Genomic DNA, 7,885 nt, shown 5'->3' with positions numbered 1-7,885 from the left:
CTGATGCCATGCTAAACGTCTTCAACAAAACCCGCTCCCATCTGGAATAACTTTTGAAGAGCTGTTAGCACAAAGCTGAGACCCTGCACGTCCCGTGCAACCAACTGGATGTGCTCAGGAGCATGGTGTGTCACCAGGCACATCTGCTGTGCTGGCTGCCCCACAGCCTTCCTCTGCACTCAACACAGAGCAGCGGGATGGGCTTCACAATCCCAACCACCGGACAAACTCGTCTCAAGCTTGCCAAGCTGAAAACACTTCCAATTTTTTAAAATGTCTTTTCAATGTGAATTCAGTGCTGGTGAAAAGCATTGGTCTGCCAGCCCTGGACAGCAACACAACTTGCTTATCCACAGAGCTGTAGAGGTTCTACAGCAATAGTAGTAATGTTCTGTTATTTGCAAGGCCAGCTATGCAGCAGTGAATTCCCATGCAGCTCCCAAGCAGAGCCCAGCTGCAATGCACGCTGCATGTGGGTGCATGCACAGCACTCCGTCTCATCCCAGCACACAAAATTGTCGGGGCCGCCAGCCCTCAAGGTCCTTCCCTGACCGCTCTGGCTCAGCAGTTTCCCAGGGCCAGGATACCAGCTGCAAATTGATTTCAAGGGCTGGACTCCCACCAAGCACAGCCCAAAGCCTGGCATCACTGCACGTCCTACAGGACCACAGGTATAATTTTGCTTCCCATGCAGCCAACTGCTCCAGGGCCTAGTCCTCTTCAAGGATGCTCTTCATGGGGAATGGGCCTTCGGGTAATATCCCCTCCCTGGGAGCTATTCCCTCCTTTAGGGTCTGGACGCTCTCCAGAGCCCTTTCAATATATCTCGCTCTCCTCTGCCCTCACATCATTGCAGCATTTTTGCCATCTGCTCGTATTTATTGCCTTTGGGAATAATTCCCTTTTTATTTTTAGATTCCAGGGGATAAATGTGATTAGGTGGCAGTGGGTGGGGGTTAGAGCTTCTTTCACCTCCACCTCACAGAGATGCTCAAAGCACGGAAGAAAAACCCCAACGCAACACAACCCCAAAACAAACAAATGGACACCAGCAATTCTGCAGAGGTGATACGGTATTAGCACCATGTGTATGGCCAATCCCCTTGCTGAAGCCCCACTCTGCCCCTCTGCACATGGTCCTCTCAGCCTGCCGCTGTCTCCTTGCCTCTATTTATACTAAAGCCCTTGCAGAATAAAACATCCATGTAAAATCCAATTTCCTCTGAATCTCTCTCGGAGACGAGGCCCCGAGATTGAGTAGATAACCTCTGCAGTAATTGCCTGAACCACTCCTGTTTGCTGGAAAGGTGAGATCCATTTTTCAATTATCTATCTGCAGTGACAGCAGCGAGCAACGGAGCTAAGAGGAAGGAGAGAGAGAGGGAGAGGGAGAGGAAATCCAGCCAACAAGAGCCGTCTGTGTCAATCCTGGCAAACGGGAGGTACGATAGATGTGGTCACAGTTCCTGCCATCAATATCCTCTAATATAAATGTCAGCGATGCCATTTTACCCACAGTCATTTCCCACAATGCTGATTACATTATCGTATAATAGAGGGGCGCCAGCCGCACCGCTTTCTCTCCTAACCCTCCTCGCGGTAATGTGTCAATAGCCTGCCTCCATGAAACAAGTCAATTTTCTGCAGGCTTGGCAGCGGAATAAATCTGCCGACTATCTAGAGAGCTGGAGATATTTATACACACCGCGTCCTCTCGCTCTCTTTCGCCCTCCCCCTCCCCGCGCGTGCAAGCATAGATGTGTGTCCTCAGCAGAATTGAGTGATTTTCAGCCCAGACTCAATAAGAAGAGAATTTAGGGCAGTCCTACAGCTTGGCTTCCAGTAACAGCCCTACACGTTTATTTTCTTTAGCTTAACAGGAAAGAGAGAATTATGTTTAGATTTATATGACAAGGGCAGTTCTACCAAAACGCTGCGATAAGCACCACGGAAGGGGGAGGAAGGTGGCAAAACCCAGGCAGGCCGGTGGCAGAGAGGGATTGCAACACCTCGCAGGTCACAGCAGGGTTCCTCTGGGAGCTGGAAAAGCAGCTCTTATTTTAACCGACAGCTCCGCTTCTAGTGCATGTCCAAACCACACAGCAGCGGAAGGAGGAGGGAGGCATGGGCTGCTCCATCCGTGCTGATGGATGAGGGTGGAGGTGTCTGGCTCTGCTCCCTCGGCTCCTGCAGGCGGAGTGCTCAGTAGGGACAACATGCTCTGCCCATCTTGGGGTGCCCATTCTCCTTGGAATATCCCTGGAAGACAACTGCTACAACCACTTCTTGCCATGCCTGGAAAGACCAAAAGCAAGTAGAGACTTGTCTCCAGATTCCCAGGCTATGTTTTGGTTTGTTTTGTCTTTAATAAAGACCTGCAAACATTCCATCTGTTTTCATCAGAGTTTTGTGCAAGAGGCAAATAGTGCTTGGATCATTGCTTTTGACTGGATGGCTCCATCATCCTGCTCCAGAGCGCAGCAGTTTCTGGGCAGGGAGCTGGCATGTCCTCCCCCAGCAAGTCCACAGCCTCCCACAAAGTGATGGAGAAGGCTCCATCCTGTAAGACACCAAAGATGAACAGTGTGCAGTGAAACCCACAGCTCTACCACACCAACTCCTGCTCTCCAACCCAGTTCAGCCCTGCCTGACTGGGCTGCAAGTCATCAGCCCCTGCCAGTGAGGGAGGGCCATGCCAGAGGTACCTCAGAAAGAAATGGCACCACAATCATGCACCCAAGGAACCTTCAGTTCCAATTCCTTCCATGCTGTCTGTGTCTGGGAGAAGGTTTGTGCTGGGCCTGCACTGGGAAAGGCCCTACCCACATGTGGAAGGGAGAGATCTGTAATGAAAAAACCAAAGTGGAAGGAACTCACGGCTGCCTCATCCAAGAGCCATCAGGGGCCTTCTACATGACACCATTAGGCTTCAGATGAGCCCAGGATTCAGAGATATGTCTTGAATCACAGCCTTCCTAGAGTCAGGGGGATTGGGTCTCTTCCACTGCCAAGCCTGGAGACAAACCACAAAGAAGAAAGTGCATTAGGAAACCTTTCTCCAGAATGAGGAAGTGGGGACTGACTGCAGAACTCTGATTCAGATCTTTGTCTGCATATGTGGTATGTCATTAAGGGAGAAAAGCTGGCAGCCAGCTCCAGTCGCTTACTACTGCACTGGCAGGCAAGACAAATGCAGAGCATAAGATAAATGAGCCACTTCCAAGAGCGAGAAAGTCAATACTATAGAGACCTTCAAACCGGAGGCTGGGGAGCAGCTTGCAGTTCAGCTTGCTGGTGCAGACAGAAAGACAGCTCTGTGTGCTGTGAGCCCTTCAGACCGGTATCCCACTGGGATGTACAGGGTGGGCTTGGGCTGAGGCTCACCGGGAGGGATTGCTCATGCACTGTGTAATGGGCGATCCTGAAGGCCATCAGAGCCTTGGTGAGCGTCAGACCAGATAACGGGCTCAGTCCAGGTGCAGGACAGCTTCCAATGGGACCACAAAGAACAAGAGGGAAAAGAGAACATCCCCAAATGATGGGCACCATTCACTGCTGCAGCACGGAGATGGGATTGAACATGGCTCTGAGCTCACACATGTGCTCTGTCCGACAGCTGAATGAAATGCAAACTGATCCACCCGAGGAAAGAAAGGAGACGCTGCCCTGCTTTTTTCAATTATATCCAGGTCCAAGGTCAGCGACCCCTTCCCTCCTGCACTGCAGTATCTTGTCACACAAAACCCAGAGAGAAAGGGAATGTGATAAAGATGAAAGTGATGTGGCAAGCTCGTATGTGAAAACAATCACCCTTCAATTAAGTGTGATTGATTTCCCAAATCAGAGATGCACCCAGCTTCCAACAAATAGATATCAGCAAAGGCCAGATGCTGGGGAATTCAGCATACATGCACCAGGGTTGGCAAAGGAATGTGCCATGCTTTGGGGCAGACTGGGTGCTCCCACCCTCGTCATCAGAACTGCCCTGGCACCTGTCATCAGCACTGATGGTTCGTCTAACCATGAAAGGGGAATATACTGCTCTCCTGGAACTTTGCCCCTCAGCTCTGGTAGGATCACCCTTCGTTGTGGCATCTGGTCACAGCATTCTCCCCAGTCCCATGTATTCCTCAGCAGTGGGCAAGTGCAGAACTGGGAGCACCAGGGAGGTGTTGAGATAGGCAGCACTGCAGACCTAGCACAGCTCGTGGCAGGAGAGCATCTCCCATAGGGCAGCCTAGGCTGTTTTCCCATTTCCACCCCAATCACATTCAGCCCAATTCCCCCCTCATCTGTTCCAGGCCCTGAGATGGATTTCAGATAAAAGCTCTGCATTTGATCCCCCCCTTCCTCCCCACAAAGAGAGGGGAAGGCCATGAATAGAGAGCCCCTCATGTTTGCAGCAGTGATTTTCACATTAATGGCAGCATATGTTTGCATCAATTCCCACCTGCAGGGCTACGTGTGGGGCCGCCGGCCATGCAGGCACACATGTGTGGGCGCACAAGGTGCTTGCTGTCAGACAGCACAAAAAGAAGCATCAGCACTCAGTACCAGGGGGCCATGTAGGCAGCCCCCCCTCTGCCCCCCCTCCTCCCCCACACCAGCCCTGCATTCCCATCCAGCATGTCATCCACAGCAGCATCCTCATGTCAGTGCATGAACTCCCTTCCCCTTCTCCTCTGCCCAAATCCCACGCACCCTGACTGCAGGCTCTTTGCAGTCTTTCCTCACCAGGGCTTCAAATAGATCCGGTGGATAGAGGCTGTGAAGACGCCTTCTGCTGGAGCATCCTCTGGAGGCTGCTCTCACCCCCATCCCCATGCGGAGCTCTGCCATACTCTAAACCAGCAGCAAGGTCACCCGTTCAAACCCCATCCCCAGCTCACAGCTGGCTGCAGCCTGCTGACTCCTTTTGCACATTCTCCCCATGCTGAGAAGCCACAGCGCTAGCCCCCAGACATGCAATCCCAAATGGCATCCCCTGCTTTCTAGAGGAGAGAGTCCTGCCCCTAGCACCCATCCCTAGGCTCAGTGCCTACCCACTCAGCACTGGACACCTTCCACCTGGCTCTGCCCTCCCTGCTGCAGTGGGAGCACTAGAGCTCTGGCATGAGCTAGGACCAGCAGTGGCTGCACATCTCAGTGCCCTGAGCCCAGACATCCCTGTAACAGCAGCACCAGGCACTGCACATGGGGGAACCCTGACCCTGCTGCCTGGTTCACTCCCAACCAGGGAATTCCCCAGTTCATGGATGCACTCAAACTTTTGTCAGCAAAACTTTCCACGGTGGAGATCGGGGCCTTCATCTTTTTTTCTGCTCCATTTCTCCTGCCTCTGAAACAGGAGTCGCTGTGTTTCTTTCAGCTGTGCTGTGCATCCATCTTGTCTGCTTAGATGCTGACCCGCCGGGCGCCCTGCAGACACACCACGGCTCCAGCAGCAGGGCTGGCAGCTCCCGGGGGGCTGCGGGCATCACTGCTATCACAGCCAACTCATGGAGAATGAGAATTAGCAGTGATCCTGCACTGACTGAGAAGGATCCTCAGGGGTATAGCTGGGGTGAATGGAAGGAGCAAGCCAGTAGATGATGCTGCAGCTCGGGTGTGCAATGGGAAGTGTCCTCCTCCTCCCAGGGAGGTTGGGGCTGGAGAATGATCCTGTGCTCTGCTCCCCTGTTACCTGCCAAGAGATAGGAAGCAGCCAGAGCAGAGATGCAAGGGCACCTTGCATGAGCCTTGCAGGGCATCGCTACCTTTAAACCCACCATCCCAAATGCCTACACAGAACACTCCCATGCCGAGCACCTTCCCCCAGTGTCCCTGTAACACACGCTCCCAAGCGCACCCCTCCTGCCATAGCAGGGCAGTGGGGATGGAAGGCTTAATTAATCAGTTAGTTAATCCTAAACATTTTAACCCTCCACGTCCCCACTGTGCAGTACTTCAGTAATTCTTTTCATTAGCAGAAGTTTTTGCTTGGGTTTGACTATGGATCATTTGTTCACCATCCCCCCCCCCCCCCCCAAGACAGAAACGAAATATAACCATATCATTAAGATTACATGAATGGGTGTGCATACACATCTGTACCACTGCTCTCCATGCTAGGAGCAAGCAGTGCTCAGGACTCACTGTGCTCTCCTTCCTCTTCTTGGCACTAGACACTGGGAGGCTGAAGTCAGGCAGTGCAGCTCCCTCATCTTCTCTGTGTTTCTCAAGCCATCCCAAATGCACTGAGATGCAAGCTGGAAGACACAAGGAGAGGAAGTTGCCCTTCTCCTTTTGGGTAATGTCTGCAGCATAGAAACAAACACCATATCCCATCTCCTGCCAGGCTGCAACACCTGGATACTTCTTACAGAGCTCCAAATTCCACCTCCACCCCTGCACTGTGCCAGAGCTGACACCCTCAGCCCTTGGGCTCCTTCCCATCCTGCTCCTCTCAGCATTCCTCCTTGAGACCAGCCCAGTGAAGGTGCCTGAGCTCCAACCAGCACAATCCAGTTCCCAATCCTCCAAAGAAGGCCATACACACACCCCAAACACCACAGCAATACTTGGCACACCCCTGTTCCCTGGGTTTTTATAGTGCCACTTGGCTCCAGTAGTGAGGCCTCACCCAACAGCCATCCAGACCAGTTCAATTAACAGCTCCTCCCAGTGAGCACCAACACCTGCTGTTCATCATCCCCTGCCCTCCTCCTTCTCCTCCTCCTCTTCCTCTCTGCATCTCCCTAAATCCCCATGTCCTAAAATTTAGCCCCACAGCTCCCAGTGAAGCCTGATCCAAAAGCTGTGATGTGGCCCAGGAGATGTCTGAGGGGTGTGGTTGGTGGGGATGGGTTGATGGTTGGACTAGATTACCTTAGCTGTCTTTTGCATCCTAAATGGTGTAGAGGGATGGCTCAGGCAGCCACTTCACAAGAGCTTCATGCCATTTTGATTCATCATTTCTGATATCGGTTCTGCACTAGCCTAGCTCTTACCCAGCATCATCCCCCAAGCGTGACTCCTGTAGGATGTGTGGAAGTCCATGAGTGCATTGCCATCTCCTGCAGCTGGGCAGAGGGAAGCTCACCCCTCTGATGCAGAGGTTGACAGGGTCACACTTCGCTTGTGGAAAAAGCCCTTGCCTAAAATCAAGCCTCAGCCTTGCAGAAAGACAGGCCAGAGAAAGCATTAAAAAAGGTCAACGATACTATCAGCTCCTCATCTGATTAGATACTGATTATCTGCACGTTCAGCATGGCCCCCCTGATAGAGCCATGCTTAGGGAAAGGAGCATCTCCAAAACCCAGCTGGAGACACGGGGCTCCGCTGGCATTTGTCAGCCGATGGGTGACACAGCACTGCCATGAGGGACAGGCGGCTCTGCCACCGTCCCTGCTCTTGAAGGGAAGTTTGAGACCAAAAGCAAACAAGGATTTCTGTATTCAATTAAAAGCAGTGTTGCGGCAGCCTGCCTTGTCGGGAGTTCTCCAGCAAAACATTTTTAATGGGAAATATCATTCTGGCAAAACCAACTGTTTCCGTGGGGAAATAACACTTTCACCATTTGTGTGTTATGGGGGGGGGGGGGGGTTCTTATTATTTTTGGTCAGTCCAGCAAAAAGCAGCACATTTTAGAAGTATTTCCTACTAGTGGTATTCTGGAAACAAAACCTTTCAGTGGCTGGTCTTAGCCTGGAACCTGACTGCTTTATGAAGGAGATTACGTGATACGGTCCTGAGAGAGCAGGGATGGATTTGCTCCCCTGGCAGGCAGTCCGACACGGAGAAAAGAGAGTTTGTGTGTTGAGTGCTGGCTGAAAGAGCCACAGAAATCCCCTGCGGCTTCATCCCCCGTCTCTCTGCACAAGAAAGTCTCTGATATTTCCTTGTG

At 52.1% G+C, this 7,885-nt stretch overlaps 1 long non-coding RNA gene across 2 annotated transcripts; it reads right to left on the bottom strand.

The window, feature by feature from the left end:
- LOC110400511 lies at nt 3,205-6,613 on the bottom strand. 2 transcript variants are annotated; one of them, XR_002439910.1, is made up of 3 exons: nt 6,541-6,613; nt 6,136-6,248; nt 3,205-5,683 (listed from the first exon to the last, which is right to left on the bottom strand). It is a non-coding gene; the product is annotated as an uncharacterized LOC110400511 (long non-coding RNA). The 2 variants fall into 2 exon arrangements; XR_002439911.1 differs by lacking the exon at nt 6,541-6,613 and adding an exon at nt 6,363-6,530.

The sequence above is a fragment of the Numida meleagris genome, chromosome 5 (genome assembly GCF_002078875.1).
Source record: "Numida meleagris isolate 19003 breed g44 Domestic line chromosome 5, NumMel1.0, whole genome shotgun sequence".
NCBI classification, from domain to species: domain Eukaryota; kingdom Metazoa; phylum Chordata; class Aves; order Galliformes; family Numididae; genus Numida; species Numida meleagris.
The sequence above is the reverse complement of the archived record's forward strand: the minus strand, read 5'-3'. Positions and strand labels throughout refer to the sequence as shown.